The sequence below is a fragment of the Canis lupus genome, chromosome 16, assembly GCF_048164855.1.
Source record: "Canis lupus baileyi chromosome 16, mCanLup2.hap1, whole genome shotgun sequence".
Classification (NCBI taxonomy): Eukaryota; Metazoa; Chordata; class Mammalia; order Carnivora; family Canidae; genus Canis; species Canis lupus.
In genome coordinates this window covers 31,196,727-31,214,648 of record NC_132853.1, presented here as the reverse complement: position 1 = coordinate 31,214,648, position 17,922 = coordinate 31,196,727, and the positions used below count along the sequence as shown (strand labels likewise).

The 17,922-nt window shown below is 37.5% G+C and overlaps 1 long non-coding RNA gene across 2 annotated transcripts in view; it reads right to left on the bottom strand.

Annotated features, from left to right (window-relative positions):
• Nucleotides 1–17,922, bottom strand: part of LOC140607486 (uncharacterized) — a 117,693-nt gene that overhangs the window by 18,077 nt on the left and 81,694 nt on the right. For both annotated transcript variants that reach the window (XR_012009483.1, XR_012009485.1), the window contains exons 2-3: nucleotides 1,744–1,801; nucleotides 601–652 (exon numbers count right to left, since the gene is read on the bottom strand). This is a non-coding gene — a long non-coding RNA (uncharacterized lncRNA). The remainder of the gene's footprint in view (nucleotides 1–600; nucleotides 653–1,743; nucleotides 1,802–17,922) is intronic.

Sequence of the window (17,922 nt, the reverse complement as noted above, 5' to 3'; positions counted from 1 at the left end):
GCATCTAATCCCCTGAGGCACATTGTAATGAGAGTCAGGGTGGGGCAGCTACAGAGCCAATCAGAACCTCTACTAGAAATTCTAGCAGAGTACATGAGCAAACTTGTTTTGGGGCACATGGGTACAAGTGCTCATATGCTAGGGACTCTCAGAGGGAACTAGGGGAGTTTTTAAACGGTACTATAAATCTGTAAAATGGGAACAATCTGCATTTACCAAGGGAGAACACAACCTTAGCAGAAGTATGCCATTTTCACTACCTAGTAAGCAACAAGAGTGGGATTCAAATTCACTTCTCTATCCAAGGATCCATTCCCTTTTCAGAGTATCATATTGCCAAATTATTTCATATTGTGGCCATAATACCATAATAGTTACTTATGGGGAACAAAACAAAGAGAACAAAAAAGAACTGTAGACCTTCATATTACTCTAAATTACTACATTGTCCACTATTTCTGCTACGATCTGGAACACACACATACCCAATACCCACCCCACAACACTTCTTTGTACCAGAGGAAGTGTGTCTTAACTTAATGAAGTTATATAATTACTTAATAATTTAAAAAAATAGACTTTCATTTCTATGTTACCTACCCACTTGGCCAAGATGAAAGCCGAGAAGTAAATCACACTAGGATCAAGGTAGCTGAGGTAGTGAAAAGACAGAAGTTACATCTTACATGTGCTTCTCCAAATCTGAATCCCTCCATCCCCAAATGGCAGGAATGCTTAATTAAATCCATATTTTTTAAACACTCCAATCTTTTTTAATGTCATTATTTTTCATCTTTTGCATCTGGGTAAATACTCCTATTTTGGCACGAGAAAGAGAAGGCGGATTCCAGAAACCGTTCTGCTGCTAGGAGACCTAAAGGCCTGAAAATGAGTTTTTGACAAATTGAAGAAGCCACCTCCTTGCCCTGCTCCTAGACAGCATGGTATTTCATAAGGTAGCCTTATCCCTTTCCACTGTACCCCCTGGCCTAACCCAGACTACACTGTTCAGTGCTCTCTCTGGAACCCTCTTATGCCCAGAAAACTCCTATTTCAACGTGCCTTGGAATCATCCAGGACAGTTACTGTGACCAAAGTAGTTTTTTTAAATAGAAGGCCAACCAGTTATTTGGATTTGTATCTCCCAATGATCAGTGCTGCTTTGCAACAGAAAGCAATTTCTCTGCTTTATTAAGCACCATTCTTTTATGCTGACCATATACACTGTGAGTGAAAAGACTCCTTCCAAATATGGCTCCAAACAGTTGATTAAAAAGATTTAGGTATGATCTTGCAAGGTTAGGTATTTCTATACACTCAGCTTTAATTTGGAATTATATCTTCATTTGACTCAAGAGATTCTCTTTAATTTCATGATTATAAAAGACCTCAGTTCTCCCATATGTGCCCAAATTAAGCTAGGAAGACTTGAAATTCACCACCATATGGAATTAGTTTGTCCTTCCTCTGGGTTCCCATGACAGTTCAAACTTGTCTTTAGTTTTATATTTATTAGGTATCTTACGTACTTATATCTTTCTTTACGTGTAGCCAGTAAATGCCTGAAAGACAATATACTTTAGTCATCTTTTTATCCCCAAAGCCTAACCCAGTGCCCAGCAAGTAGCTAATAAGTACCCAGTATAGATGCAGTCAGATTAGAATTTTTCATGTCCATGATAACTACTTTATACCCTCGGGCACTGATTGTACTACCACATCTCATTTCTTTCCCATTTATACCTCATGTGCATCTTCTCTTTACTCCATGAACCAGCACAAGCCTGTCACACAGCCCTGCCTGAAACCACAAGAAAATAACAGTTCTAAGAAGGAGGACATTGAAAAATGTTTACAAAGCTAACAGACATGGTATTGAGATTTTCCTGCTTCTTTACCTGTATATCCCATTTTTCCTCATGTTTATTCAAGCTCAAGCTCTCCATTACCTGTTCTAGTAAAAAGAAGTGATAGCACACATAATTCAAAATAGAAGATCATCTAAATAGTCCCCTTTTCCTTTTGGGGAATGTATCATACAAAAACAAGGCTTTAGAGATATGAGGCTGACATCACACTTCCTATTTACAAGATGACCCTGAATAAGTCATTCAATGTTCCCAAAACTGTTTCTTTGCCTGCAGTGCTAACCTTTACTAGCCATAAAATGAGTGTCTGGATCAGACAAGTCAGTCTATATTCTGCAAATCATAAAATGCAACACATATCTAAGATTGTGTGATCACATTTGGAATGGATTACCTAATGGCAAGGAGTGATGAAGAAGTTGGCATCAGGTTAAAAGTTGGTGCTCTGCCAAGCAAATATTAAAATAAGTTTACAGTTCCCAAAACTAAACCAAGTGACAGTGTGGAAAGGCAGTCCAGTTACATATTAGGTACAGGGATAACTGACTAAGGTTATAAAAGATCCATGACTGATCCACTATGTGGCTGTTTCCTCTGCAGATAATCAAGAGTTGAGTGACTCACATCAAGGGCACACAACGGCACCTTGTACTACCGTTACCCATATGGTAGAAAACGAAGGTTACTTGTGCCAAATGCAGATCCAATTAAAACTTGGAAAGGTTGCTCCATTATCACATTTGCAGCCATAATTAAATTTGTGAACTGAGAAGAGCTGCCAAGCTTGCCTCTCTGCTTTGGAAGGTGGGACATCTGTTAACATTAGTATGGACATGGAGCATGGGGAGTAAGTCACAAAAATTCTGCTTCAAAATGAACATTCAAAATAAACTATAGTTTAAGGCTCTGAACACTAAGCCTTCTATTGTTTAATGTGCCTCTGTTTACCTGTTACCTTTTTCAATTCATGATTTTTTAATATAAATGACTTTCCCCTGCCATTGCTCATTTCCAAAGTCAAGGTTTTTAAGGATTAATATTCATGTCTGATCACACTTTCAAGAAGGAAGTTGATCTATGATCAGAATCAAGCAGCTTTAAGGAGGACCCTTAGTATTCCCTATGGAGCTACTAGAGAATGCTGGAATTGTATACGACTTGATTCAACCACCTGTAGAAGGCAGCAAAACTGGAAGGCTCTAAAGCATGCAGTTAAGTAATAATGTATTTGTAGGACTTGTTATAGTTGACAAAATGTTTATATTCACAAATTATCTCAAACTGGACAGTAATCTAATGTGGTAGTTTACTTGTATTCTCATTGTGCAGGAAAGTAAGAATCTGAAACATCAAGTGAAATGCTGATAATTTCACAGTTGACTGGTAAAGAAAAGAGGAACAGAATACAGGTTTAATAATCCTACTCTACATATGTATGTATTTCCCTTATAAGCTATATAAATACAAGTCAACAGAGTCATTCACCTTGCTCCCCACCCCATATAAAGAACTAAATGTTTTCATCCAAACAATTTTTTCAAGATTATGACACTGAAGTCTACTTTCTGCCCATCAGGATGAAACCCTAACGTGAACAATGTGAACCAAAGTAATGTTCTCAAAATATTGATAAATCCTGCATTGGACTATAAAGGAAACCAGAAAGTATCTGGGCCCTAATGTGTACGGTACCAAAAGGGGAAAGAGCAAAGTGTGGTAGAAAGAGCTCTAAGTGGGAGGCCTAAGTTCTGGTTCTTATGGCACATCCTTCACTCATTTTAGCATTGCTTCCACAGGAGAAGACATGTAGCTAGAGAACTACCCCCCTGAGATCCTTTTCAGGCTTAAAAACTTCATGACCTCCTGTGAAGGACACTGAGCTAGAACTGCCACCTTATATGTTTCTGATATACTGTCATCTGAGTTTGAATGACACTAAGCTCATGCAGGCTTCACACTCACCAACGTTTCCCCTATAGTAATTCAGCCCCCAGACTCTCTCACAAATTACAGTCCATCTTAAGTGGTTGTAAACCTAGGCAAGGGAGCAAACAAATTGCCTTTGTGGTTAATGACATGACAGCAAGAGACCTCAGCACAGCAATTTATATAGAAGGATTCTCAGAAGAGAATGCTGTCTACTAAGCCTGAACCGGAGATTTCAGTGGTCGTTTTGATGCAGGAAGGCCCGGTCTGAGGACCCAGAAGGTGCCCCGCAGGACCAGCTGAGAGGATCCCTGGCTACATATTGAAAAGAAATAAAACACAAGCCAACAAGGAGTGAAAGCAGAGTTTTATGAAGGTATAGAGTGTGCAGGTACTGACAGAGTATCTGGGAGATTCAGAAAGAAAAAAGGGTCCCGTATTTGCTTGGGGTCTGAGATTTTTACTGAGGATTGTGGTCTGGTGCATGTATCCTCTCAGGCATCCAGGAACTATTTAAAACAAGGATGAGGGCCCGGGTGTCCTTCATAAGTCATTTATTCCTTGGAGCCAGAGGTTCTTGGCATTGATATGTCTAGAGCCAGTGGTCCAGAATGCACATATGAGATCATTCTCACCTTCTTTAGATGTCATAGATTCTAAAGAAATCATTAATCCTTTGTCCCTTACAAGGAGGACATACACTATGTGCATTCTGAGGCATGTATAAAGTGGGGGTGCAGACCCTAGCAAGCACAGAAGCAGGAAAAGGAGCAAAAAGCAGAATGGGGTATGGAAAAAGAAAATTCTGAGAATCTATAACTAGAATCACTATGTAAGATTAGTGAATTCTAGAATTATTATTAATTTTATATATACACACATACATATTTTTATTTTACATGTTTATATATATATGAAGGTATGCTTGTTTATACATATAAAGTGCCTACACACACACAATGTAGGAAGATGAAAACTAGAAATCAAGAGCACTACAGAATACTTTTAAAAGTTAAATTTTCCAGAGAGTTTAACATTTCTGACCTAAAAGCAGAATGCTGTAAGAGCTTGCAGTCTATGAAGGATCTTCACACACATGGCTTTGTTTGATCCTTACTACAACCTTCTGAAGTAAGAAAGGGTATTTTTCCCATTTAATAATGTTAAGGGTAGTCATTACGGATTGTGCCCAAAATAACAATGAAGAGGTCTATTATGCATTTGAAGCCATCAGAGCACATGTCAAAAGCTCACAAAATATACAACTTCTCTTCATATTGCTGTTTCAGATGACTACCAAACTTAATTCAGCCCCATTACCCACCCCAAATGGCAACCAAATGAAATCATTAAACATTCAAGAACATACATATCAGTATAGACAGTGTCCAGGCTTTCTCACTCTCTTGTCAAGTGACCAGGGCAATGTAACATAGAGTAGCATTTTGGTCAGAGTTTAGATTACATGAAAAAGTGTTCCAAATATATGTGAAATAACAAAACTATATATGACTAAATGAATCTTTTTCCTTTTGGGCATTTTCTTCTTTCAGTTTATTATTATTTATGTGTTAGTAACATTTATACAGCAATTATAGTCAAGTGCAATTTACTAAGAAAAATTGTTCCAATACTGCATGAATTTAACTTTCTAATTAAAGTCTTCCGATATATAATCTGTTGACCTTCCGACATTTTACCTAGCTAATTCCTACAAGGCATCAAAGCTCAGCTTAGTTCTGGTATCATTTTCTGACCTCTGTGTTTCTATCACACATTTATTTGGCAATTTACCATCTACACCACTGGACTCAAATCCCTTGAGGTTGGGAGCCTATCTGTCTTTGTATCCTGGTCTCCTGTCACTTACAGGTGCTCAATACATGAGAATAAATGACAGATGAAAGTAGGAAATAGGAGATATGATCCAGTTAACATACTGGAGAATGCACATTTAATGCAATTCACTAAATTACTTTTTCAGCATTTTGGCCAATATTGTAGCATGCCCAACAGAATCTAGACTTCATGTTTAAATTAAACACAAACTACATTCTCAGGAGAGATTCTCAAAACCGGGGGCTAGACAGGGTCTCCAGGAACATTTGGTCCAACCCATACACACAGACAAGTGAGTGTCTAAATAATCCAACAGAGATGCCTAGGTGGCTCAGTGACTGAGTGTCTGCCTTTGGCTCAGGTCGTGATCCGGGGATCCTGGGAGGAGCCTGCTTCTCCCTCTGCCTACGTCTCTGCCTATGTCTCTGCCTCTCCCTCTGTGTCTCTCTCATGAATGAATAAATAAATTATTTAAAATAAAATAATCCAGCAGATTTTGTTTCACTTAAAGCTTCATTTTTTTTCTCTTGAAACAGGAAAATAAAGAGGGTAAAATAACCCTTTGTAGAACAGTTTCCCATCCAAAAGAAACCTGCTCCCTTGCCCTGACCCCTGAAAGTGTCCCTGGAAAACTGCCACTTATATAAATTTTTCCTTGTTCATATTTCCTTCTCCATTCTTTCATTGGCATAATCTCTTCCTCCCTCACACACACTTTCAACTACCGAACAGAATGTCCATTTCACACTGTTCAAAATCTCAGTCTCATTTTTCAGCACTAAAACGATACCGTACCCTGCAGCTTTTCCGACATTCATTCTTTTAAAGGCATTGGCTGAACCAAGTTCATTGGCTGTGGGTTTAATAAACTCTCCCGGGTGCTGGTATCTTTCAGCCTGTCAATTTAAAAACCCTTTCTTGAGCACTATAGATCACTGCAGAGAGAGAAGTGCACTCAAAAAGAGAGACAGCAGGAAAATACCAGAATGCAAAGACTGCAAATGAATGGCTCAAAGGCTGCCACTGATGAAGATAATTAATAGCCCAGTTGTAAACAAAATCACTTTAAGAATGCAAAATGAGATATCACCATTAGGAAGAAGCTGTTTATGTTCTGACACCTTCAGGGGTAATGAATACAATATACATTAAAAATTACCCAAGATGTACATTTAAAAATCCTTAGATTTCCTACTAAGCACTCAACCCCCTGCCTAAAAAACAAAAGATATAAACAGCTCTATCAGTGGTCTTGTTCCTTAATTACTTATTTCATTTTACTCACATAAAATTAGAACCAGTCTTAAGTCCAATCATCCTGAAGGATGACACATTTCCTTCTCTTAAATTTTATCACATTCTCTATACAACATCTCCTTTGCAAAATGTCCACATATGGCCTTGCATTGCCTTTTAATTGTATATGTTTAAGTGTCTTATCTCACCCAACGAAATCATAAACTACTTGAGGATAGAAATAACTTTTATTTCTCTTGTCTAACACACAACAGCTGGCATAGTAAAAAGCACAACACAGGTGCTCTATATAAACTCTGATACGAATAAAATGAGAAACTTAGAGATTGAGAAAGTTTGATTCTTTCGTTCCTTCTGGACTTTACAGAAATGCTATCTCAGGGCTTTCTCAAACTCATGCATTATTGATTTTTACAGGTGCCACCTTTTTCTAAGGAGATATGGGGCAATAACAGCCAACCACAGTGTGTTACACTAATCAGCAACAATTTCGGTCTTATCCTAATCAGAAACCATTGTGCAGTTAGGATGGGTCCCATAAATGACAATCATCTCACCATTGTTAAATGGTGAATACACCATAATATCATCAAAGCAGAAAACTGCCCCAAAGCATTCTCTTAAGTAATCGTACTGAAAGATTAGGCACCAGCAGGTAATTTGGCCTTATCTTTCTCTGGAAAAACTTAGAAGTGACTTGAAGTTGAATAAATCACCATGAGCCATTGTAAGAACAAATCACCCAGGGCAATTTGGTATCTTTCTGTCTTCACACACAAGGGGAAGATCATTTTATAGTCATGATTTTCATATTATATTCTGGGCTCTGTAGTTCTTTAGAGTGAATAATATTCTCCTTCCCCCATCAAATATAGTGTGCCTCAATTGATTCAAGTATAGGTTTCCCAGAAATAAGAGATATCGACACTGGATTAATTGCTTTCCCAGTTTCCTTGATGATGTTGAGACCTAAAACCAATCCTGGAAATATCAGCCAAAAAAAAGAAATCAGAATGTGATAAAAGACATTTAAAAAAAAAAAAAAGTGAGGCCAAGAACAGAGAGGATATGAGAATGCTTTGATAAATTTTTTAAAATAATCATTGTAGTTCCCTGGGGAACCATATTATTAAGTTACTAAATCTGTATGCATTAAACACCTAGTATGTGCGAATAACTGTGCTGAGAAATTCAAGGCATACAGAGATAAAGATCCATCCAAGCCCTAAGCAATCTGGTGATCTAGTAGAAAACATACACACAAAAACAAGCATTAAGTCATCATAAGGTAATATGGAAAAAGTTTATATCAGTGTTTCAGTAGTCTTGTCGTATTTAAGAGTCCATATATCTATACAAAGCTCAGAGGATTCTTATAATTAGTCAAATTTGGAAGAGCCTCAATTAAAGAAATTGTAGTTGAGTTGAGACCATTTACAATATGGAATGATAAATGCATAATTAGGAAACTTATGTTCATTTGTCTGGTTTTGAAGAATAAATAAGATTCCTATACTTGAGAGAAATATAGGGGTGAAGAACATTCCAAGCTAAGGAATAATCTGAGCAAGCATAAAGGCAGGGAGTCACAAAGCATATCAAGGGGAGAGAGGGAACTCAGTCCAGAAAGGCAGATAGAAGCCAGAATATCTGGTCTTGACTGACAAGGTAATGAGTTAGTTTAGCCTTTACTCACCACAGACTAGGAAATAACTGGTAATTTTCCGTCAGAAGAATGGCATAATCACAGTATTACTTATGAAGAATTATTTAGCAATCACAGCATTACAAGAGGAATTGGATTAGTGAAAAAAATGGAAGCTTAAAAACAAAGGAGTGGCTATTGTAATAGCTTAAGCAAAAATGAGGTACTAAATCAGATAGCAGGGGTGGAAAAGAGGGGATCAAACAAAGTGAATCTTTGAAGAATTTATAGAACTTGATTATTAATTGTATATGGAGGAAAATGGAGAAGAGGCAGGAAGATGACAGACATTTCAATGCCTGATAGCCATAGAAGAATGGAGGTTAACTAGAAATAAAAGAATTCAAAAGTGGAGCTAGTTTTAATAGTATAGGAGTAGGATTGGACAGATGATGATTTCATCTATTGAGTTCAGATTTATTGAGCTTAAACTATTTGAAGAATATATAAGTGGAAATATCTGGTATAGAGATGGGGGCCAGAAAGGTAACATAAGTGAATGGAGCAGACCATAGATAGGCCAAACAAAGGTCCTGCGGACACTCTTAATCACACTATCTAGCAATTAATCTTTCAACTCTTTAAATAACAAGGAACACAAGCCCACACAAAAACTTCTACCTGGGTGTTTATAAAAGCTTTATTCATAATTTCCAAAACTTGAATACAACCAATATGCCCTTCAGTGAGTGAATGGATAAACTGGAGTACATCCAGACAATGGATTATTCTTCAGTACTAAAAGGAAATAAACTATCAAGGAATGAAAAGACATGGAGGGAGCTTAAATGCCCATTACTAAGTGAAAGAAGTTAACTTGAAAGAGCTTCATTTATGATTCTATAAGATATTCCAGAAAAGGCAAAAACTATAGAGAGTAAAATGATCTGTAGTTGCCAGAACTTGAGAAGAGGAAAGGATGAACTGATGAAAGAGTGGATTTTTAGGGCAGTGAAACTACTCTGTAAGCTACTATAATGGATACATATCATTAAACATTCATGCAAATCCATAGAATGTCCAATGCCAAGTGTGAACCCTAATGTAAACTATGGGCTTTGGGTGATAATGTGTTTATGTCAGTTCATCAATTGCAACAAATGTACTACTCTGATGGTAGATGCTGATAATAAGGGAGACTACGTATGTGTGAAGGGAGGGGATATATTGGATATCTCTGCAACTTCCTCTTTGCTAGGAACCTAAAACTGCTCTAAAAAATGAAGTCTTTAACCACACACACACACACACACTCACACAGAATAATGATGCCAAAAATTCCAGTGATTCATTTTTATGTTACCATTGACCCTTTATCCTCTACACAAATGCATATACCACATCACATTTCTAATGAGTATTTCTAATAAAAAGCAGGAACAAATATGCAGAATGAGAAAAGGGAGGATTTAAGGAAAGAACTTTCTGGAAAGGAGGTAGACAGGAAGACAAGGGGCAACAATGAAGGCATCCACTTCCACAAATATTCTCTTAAGACTGAAAAATACTTTCTTTTTTGGAATAAATCTTAGTTGTTGATGAAGCTGTGGAGTGCTTGGGACTTCAAATAATTGCTACCAGGGGTATAAATTAGTATAGTTGCTTTGGAAAATTGTTTGCTATTATCTACTAAAGCTAAATATATGGATACACTATCATAACTCAGTAATTCCCCTCCTTCATACAAATCCAACAGAAATGCATGTGTGTTCACCAAAAAGACACATACGAAAGTGTTCACAGCAACACTGTACTAGCCAAAAACCAGAACCTAAATGCCTATCAATAGTGGAATGCATAACTGTACTGTGGCACAACAGTAGATACTATATAGCAAAGAGAAAAATGAACTATTATACATGAAACCTAAATGCCTAGGACAAACATTATAATAAATGAAAGAAGCCAGACACTAAAAATGCCATTTATATAAAGCCCCAAAAGGTAAACATTCTATAGGGAATAAAGTCAGGAGAGTAGGGGTACCTGGGTGGCTCAGTGGTTGAGCGTCTGCCTTTGGCTCAGGTCATGATCCTGGGGTCCTGGAATGGAGTCCCACATCAAACTCCCCACAGGGAGCCTGCTTCTCCCCCTGACTTTGTCTCTGCCTCTCTCTGTTGTCTCTCATGAATACATAAAATCATAAAAAAGTCAGGAGAGCAGTAGATGTTGAAAGGAGGATGAGTGGCTGACACAAAGCTTGAAGAGTATCTCCAAGGCACTGACAATATTCTTTCTTAATCTTAGTGATTACAAGTTCACTTTGTGAAATGTACCAAGCTGTACAGTAATGATTTGTGTTTTCTTCATGTATGTTCTGTTTTAGAAGCTTCCTTACAAGTTGTATAGGATTGGAGGATTAGGCCTGATTTTTTTTACTCAAGATATCAAAAACTCCTCTATGATGATTAGAAACTGAAATTTAAAGGACTTCACTGTTTAATCTGAGTCCTACATATTTTAATATTTATTTTGATTTATGACATAATTAAGATTTTCTGTTGATAAAGGGGAGAACACTTCTACTTTACGGAAAAAGCTTCAATTAATTGATTCTGTTTTTAAATCGGTAGAATCACTTTCTTCGATATTAAGTAACTCACTTGTTTAAGGCATGTTCTGAGGATTGAAAGCTGAGGCTAAAACAAAATACAAAAACAAGTAGCCCAGATTTAATGGGTTGGGGAATTGGGAAGAATGGATTTGGGTCACAAATGAAAGCTATCAGCCTGAAGGGAAGTAAAAATCACTAAATGTCAGTTCATTCCATGGTGGGTTGTTTCTGTAGTTTGGCAGTTATCGCATTCACCTGACATGGTGGATATGGCTTGGAGTCTGAAATACAGAGCCAGAGTCTCCGCAGGGAGTCCTCCCCTAGCACTCTGGCTATTTGGTATGCAAAAGATTTCATATGAGCCAGCATAATATAGGTTAGAGATGAAATAACGTTCCCTTTACCCTCCTCCCACACCCTAATCCACCTGCGTTCACGCGTGCTCACACACACCATGATTCCTTTGATTGGTAGTGGCTGCCTGGAGGACGAGTTAGGGCAGATTCTGAGGCAATATGCAGGTTCAGCAGAAAAGTGTTGGGATGGTTCATCTACGTTTATTAGGAGGGTAAGAGGAAGAATGCAAGGTGACCAATGTATCTCCATTTGCCTGACACTCTCGGTTTTAGCACTGAAAGTCTCACATTCCAGGATTCCACACAAACCAAGACATTCCTCCTTCTACCAGGAAATGGTTACCTGCTTGCCTTCCATGTTCTAGTTCAAAGAGCGAGCTCTTTGAAGAAAAATAACCTGGGCTAGCTCTTTCGCACAGCTAATTTTGTTAAATACCTTGGAAACACCACTTGGTCTCTCAGAATCTCAAGGTTCTTGTGTTAAGTGAAGAAAATCATACCTATGGTATTAGAAGGACAACAGGAAACAACAGTTATAAGATAATGAGCACTGCAGTTCACACTGTAGAATCTCAGGAAATATTGGTTCAGTCTTCTTTCTGGAACTGCAAGTTTTAATTGAGGCTACAACTAGTACCCTTAATCAGGACAAGCCAGTGTGAATGGCATGTGGGTGTGTGAATAGCCCTATCCAGATCAGCTTTCCAAACTGTGTTAGATAAGATCTAATTAACACCCAGAAAGGGTTGCAGGACAAAATACTTTCCAGACACTCTGGGTTAAATAAAGTCAAACAGCCTCTTTCCTGTGAGTCTTCCCAGGAAATTTTTTCCTCATGGATCATCTCTTAAGATGAGCTCTCTTCAGAATACACCCAATAAAATGCTGACCCATCCTTGCTACAGGAAAAGCAATGCAAAGTTCATGTCTATGTGAAAAATCCAAAACTGTTTGCTCCTGAAGATAAAAATTTGTGGATGAAAGGAAGAGCAGTGGTCTGGGAGTCAGAGACCCAGGAGCAGGCCGACATTTTGATCATTACTGAGTTTTATGCCCCTAGTCCCTTCTGCACAATGCAAAAAAAAAAAAGAAAAAAGAAAAAGAAAAAAAAATTCTAGAAAGTAACATCCCCTCCCAATATTCCCATTTTTTAAAAAATTATTCCCTTGGAAGCAGCATTCTTCAAATGCCTTGATATTAGAAAGTTAACTACAGAATCCTTTCATCATTTGCTTTTTGCTTCCTTGGCTGTATTTTTTTTTTTTTCCCTTGGCTGTATTTTTAGTTGTTACTTTTACTTCCTTATAAATGGCTTTTCCAGCACAATCATTATATATATATTATGTCACCAGTTTCCACTGCTGACTCTTTCTCTTCCTTTGAATAGCTTCTCACTCTTCCATATCCTAGGACATGCTTTTCCCTACTGAGATTATGATCTTTCATAAAGCACCTCCACATACAAATAGCCTGGGAAAGAAAATGTACCTCACAATTACAGGGACCAGTGATTCCCAGGGCCATGCAGATAATGCACTCCTGGGTCTTATTTCTACATCTCCACTCCATAAGACTGCAATGAGGACTCTCCCCACTCCCTCCCCCCACAAAAAAAGCATTATGTGAATCAATTCTTATGACAGTAATTGTAATGAGGATAGGAAATGGTACAATTTAAGCATTTGACACCTGAAGCTCCACTTGGTAAAAATCTAATCTATTTTTCATTAGAGTGTCCTCACAGAAGATCCCATGGGACAGGCCAGAAGCCCCTGCTCCACTTGCAATCAGATTAGTCCATCTGGCTTCCTGCCATCTCTAAATGCTGTTCTCTGAACAACAGTCACATGCAGGCTGACACTCCAGTGATTTTTTTTTTTTTTTTTTTTTTTTTTTTTTTTTTAGTTTCAGCCAAGAAAATGTAGCCCATTGTGCTGAAATGTCATGTTAACAGTGCATGCAGAAAAGGTATTGCTTCCGTAAAAACTATGGGATAAATTTTTGATGGTATCAAACTAGACAACCTAAGAATTCAATGCACTATTACCCTCTTACCAACAGGATTTCCAAAGGAACTCAAAGTAAATTATAGCACAGGATTAATAAAATCTTCTTTTGTTTTTAGCTGAGTATTACTCTATATTCCCTAAAGAAAAGTGCTGATAATATTGGGTTGTAACACACAGCTTAGTTTCAAGGCCTGTTCATCTGCTTCTCACATGCAAGCCTGGATCCAACTTTACCACCCCCTGGCCCAGAGCTATAACAAGTATTCAGGTGGAGAAAGAACAGAATTTCCAAATTTTCCATAACAAGCATGAGTTACCTTTAACATATTCATATGGGAAATATCAGAAAGGGAGACAGAACATAAAGACTCCTACTCTGGGAAACGAACTAGGGGTGATGGAAGGGGAGGAGGGTGGGGGGTGGGAGTGAATGGGTGACTGGCACTGAGGGGGGCACTTGACAGGATGAGCACTGGGTGTTATTCTGTACGTTGGTAAATTGAACACCAATAAAAAATAAATTTATTATAAAAAAATATTTAAATGGCTTTAAGGCACTGGTTCAACGAGCTACTTGAAGGACCCAGATTGGAATGACACAAGTGAGACATTACATTTCTTAGGTCTGGGATCTAGAGTTTACAGAAATTTGGTGGGAATGCATGGAAAACATTGAAAACCACCATTGCTTAGAGTCTTCTCAAAACTTGTGTTGTAGTTTCCAAAGCTTCCTCTTCTCGTGTACGGGGTGGGGTGGGAGGTGGACTGGAAGGCACTTGTTCCTGCCTTCTTGGATTAATGATAAGGTAGGGTGTTGTGTGAGGTTCAGGCTCTGCTGCTCAAATGTTTGAATCCCAAGGGAACAGGACTATACTGGTATAGAATTCCGAAACTGATATATTGAAATGGCAGGATGAGATTCTAAAAATACCTTTTATTTATGGGCATCTCAAGGGGGAAATGGAAGGAAAGAACAGAGAAGCTCATTACTTTGACCCTTGAACCCTTTCTAGGACAAACGAAATGGGCTGTTAGATCTGAAAAATGGATTACTCCAACTTCCTTGTAGATTCCATTTTCTCCATTTTTTTTTTTTTGCTAATCATTAACATTTTTAATTGTTTCCCCCACACATACTTTTTGCTTTTAACTTCATGATAGAAGAAAAAAATATATTTAAATAAGTAAAGCTCAAGTGTTCCTTTGATAGGCAGATTTGCCTCAATGAGCTGTCCAGACTAATCCCCAGCAAAGTCACAGATAATGAAATGCATCCTCTGGGTTGACAAGTCAGCGTCGCATAAAATTGAGAAGCAATTTGCCTCCACTACTGTTCTCTGTAGGTAACTACTGCCTCAGGAACATGCCAGCTATGCTAAATGCCATTTCCCAGCACTGGGCTCATAAGCTGACTTCAGAAAGTTTCACTGTGGCAGTTTGGGAAGGAAGATCCTCTGGTTTCATGGGTAAAGCAAATGAGATATTGAGCATCAGGCCAATGCAATCTCTTTTGCTCCCATTGTTCAGTCATGATAAATAATATTTGTATATACACATGCACTTCCCCATTCAAGTTTTAACAACTAGTAATTTTCTTCTTACTGTAAGTAATCAGCACTACACATCAGGATTTCTCAGTAGGGACACCTGGGTGGCTCAGCGGTTAAGCAAGTCTGCCTTTCAGCTCAGGGCATGATCCTGGAGTTTACGAATCAAGTTCCACATTGGGCTCCCTGCATGGAGCCTGCTTCTCCCTCTGCCTATGTCTTTGCCTCTCTCTTATTGTCTCTCATGAATAAATAAAAATCTTAAAAAAAAAAAAAGAATTTCTCAGTAGTACTTATCTCTGTGTTCTGGGATCCTGGCATGCTGAGAAATTTCAATAAATATTTTCTCAAAGAACTTACAAATAGATTAGCATAGGATGTTTGGTATGGCTAGCCAATATTCTTTAGTAGATTCTACTATCTTCTACTATCAAAAGTTAGTATCATGAATGAGCTTGCCCAGGAGTGGATAGCACAGAGCAAGAAAAAAAACCCAAGGCAGACAAAACCCTCCAACCCAAACAGGCAGACCAAATTAAGATGTTTCATCTAAGAACAGCAGAACTACAACCATCAGATAAAGATTCAGAAGCAGGACTCTGGTTCCTAGGAGAATGACTAAACTCAAAGATTAGCCCCTAGTCCTGCATGGTTTACAAGAAAGTGATTTGAAAAGAATGAAGATAAAAACAGTCTCAGGCCTGTGCATAAATACCTAGAAGAAATTATGTTGAGACTGTGGGTATAGAGCTGGTTGATTTCTTCTGCCTTAGGTCTAACTTCTGGTACTGGAGTGGGCCTGAATCTATAAAAAGGAGCTAAGCATTGTAGACTTAGAGGGGAGAGGAATGCAGAGGGTAATACAACAGACAAGGTATGACCCTTGCTGCATTAACATGGAGTCCACCAATGTTTAGATAGAAAGTGTTGAGCATCCTGAAAGGTTCTACACTTCTGGAGTAAAGACAATATACTAGGACTTAAAAACAGAGTAAAAAAGAAATAGACTTGATCTTGCAAATCATAACACTAAGACTTCACAGGTTCAAAATGATTAGTAATTTAACTGCCAACTAAAACAAAACATTCTCCAGTTGAAAATAAGGGAATCCAATTTTCATAAAGTATCATTAAAATACTCACTACTCAATAAAAATTTAACAGAGATGGAGGGGACACAGTAACATGTAACCAATAGTTTAAAGAAATGTACTCAGTAGCAAACCAAATATTGCTGTTTTCAGACAGGACTTTAAAATAATTCAGATTATAGGAGACCTGAGTGACTCAGTGGTTGAGCATCTGCCTTTAGCTCAGGTCGTGATGCTGGGATCCAGGCCCGCATCGGTCTCCCCAAAGGGAGCTTGCTTCTCCCTCTGCCTCTCTGTCTCTCATGAATAAAATCTTTAAAAAATAAAGTGTTGAACAGTTTACAGGAAAAGATATTGAAAACTTCATGAGATTTGAACATTGTAAAAAACAAATCTAAATACAAAGTAATAGAATATTAGAAATCAAAAATTTTAAAAACTTATTAGAGGAGATTAACAAAATTACATACAACAAAAGATTGTTGAACTTGAACTCAGGTCAATGAAAATTATCCAACTGAAGCAGAGAAAGAAAAAAAAATTGGAAAAAAAAATGAACAAAACCTCAGTTACATTTGTAACAATATCAGGCACTCTAAATTCATACAATTGGCCAACTTTACTCTAAATTTGACCAAAAACAGCAACTCACAAATCCAGAAATATCAGCAAACTCCAATGAGGATAAATATATATATATATAAAAAAAAAATCACACCTAAACAGCTAAAGTTCTGGAAAACAAAGATAAAGATCTTACAATCAACCCCAGGAGGAAAAAAATCACTACATACATGGAAATCATGAGAAAGTGACAGTATCATATCAGAAACAATGATAGCCAGAAACCAACAGAATATAGATTTAGGGCCTGCAAGAATAAAGTCCCCAACCTATAGTTCTATATCCAGTGAATATAGTCCTTAAAAATGGAGGTAAAATACAGATGCTTTCAGGAAAAAAAGAAAGAAAGATACTTTATTGAAAACAGACCCACAAGGATACCCCTCCAAATTTTCAGCTCTATGGAAAGTTTATATATTACTTATTTTTCAAAAATATTGATGTTTCTCTAAGTTTTTGTGTATATTTTTACAGTTTAGACCTCTTTCCCATCTCATTCCAATATATGAATTGACAATAATAGCTAAGAAAAGATGTAGTTATGAGACAGCCAATGCTTTCCCATTACTACATTTTTTTTTCCTGGCTTATTATTTCAATTACTATATACTGTAAACAACTTTATTAAATCACTACTATTTCAGATGAGAAAACATGTAAGTTGCCCAAGATAGGTTTAAATGCCACTCCCATTTAACGTACTGCAGAACTGTGAAATTTGGGAAGACTGCCTGCGTTTATCCTACAAACTCTACTTCCCTGATCTCTAGAATGGAATAATTACTGACAGTTTCTTACAATGTTTACATATTCATTACATTAAAATCTAATGCCTCCCCTTATTTTGTACGTGATGGGAGATGAGGATTTAACTATATACTAAGTATTTCCATATTTGAGGGTCTGGATCATCTAGCCTATTCACTGATCAATCTACTTCTGTGCCAGCAGCAGATTCTTTAATTATTATGGCTTTATGGAAAAGAGTTTTGACAGTGGATCATCACAGAAACTGTTAAGCTTTCTGTGTACTGTGACCTTTTGGTACACTGATGACAAACTCCAAATGCAGCCTAAAAGGTTACACAAAATTCAGCTCTAATAGCACAGTTTCCTTCAGTTGGCACTAAGAGTAGGGGGTTGGGA